Genomic DNA, 933 nt, shown 5'->3' with positions numbered 1-933 from the left:
GACAGAGAGCAGATTTAGGCTGGCTAACAGGAAAAACTTCTTCATGGTAAGGGTGGCCAAAATTTGGAATGGGCTTCCAAGGGAGGTGGTGCTCTCTCCTACCTTGGGGGTCTTTAAGAGAAGGCTGGACAGACATCTGGCTGGGGTCATCTGACCTCAGCACTCTCTTTCCTGCCTAGCATCTATGTATCTATGTCCCTTGTTCAGGTATACAGACAATAACAGTATTATAGGATTGGTAGTGATAGAGGTAAGGGAATTAATTTACATTTTAAACAAGTTTTTATTAAAAGGTCTTATTTGATATATTGCTTTAAATTAACGTAGGTTTTTCCTAACATATTTTTACAAATTAGTTTGTTTGAATTGGGTATTGAAAGTTCCCACCTTTTCTCTCTTCTCACTCTCTTAACCTGCTCCTTAGAGTCATAGAAAGTTAGGGTTTGTAGGGATCTCAGGAGGTCATCTAGTCCAACCCCCTGCTCAAAGCAAGACCACCCCAACTAGATCATCCCAGTTAAAACTTTGTGTAGCTGGGTTTTTAAACCCCTCCACGGATGGAACTTCCTGCACCTCTCTGGGTAACCTGTTTCAGTGTTTTACTATCCTCCTAGTGAGAAAATTCTTCCTAATATTTAACCTAAGCTCCTTTTGCTGCAACTTGAAACCATTGCTCCTTGTTTTGTCATTGGTCACCACTAAGAACATTTACCTCCATCCTCTTTTAAACCCTGCCTTTGGGTAGTTAAAGGCTGCTCTTAAATCCCTTTTCAGTCTTCTCTTCTCTAGACTAAATAAACCCAGTTCTTCAGCCTGTCCTCATAACTAGGGATCCTGGTTTTCTCTGATTAAAAAAACCACACTCTTTCTTGTGCAGGGACCGGGACTTCCCTGCTGTGATAGAAGCCGGACTCGAGGGGATCACCTTCAGAC

The sequence above is a fragment of the Gavialis gangeticus genome, unplaced genomic scaffold (assembly GCF_001723915.1).
Source record: "Gavialis gangeticus isolate Ggan-Ray unplaced genomic scaffold, GavGan_comp1, whole genome shotgun sequence".
Classification (NCBI taxonomy): domain Eukaryota; kingdom Metazoa; phylum Chordata; order Crocodylia; family Gavialidae; genus Gavialis; species Gavialis gangeticus.
This window is presented reverse-complemented; position numbering follows the sequence as displayed.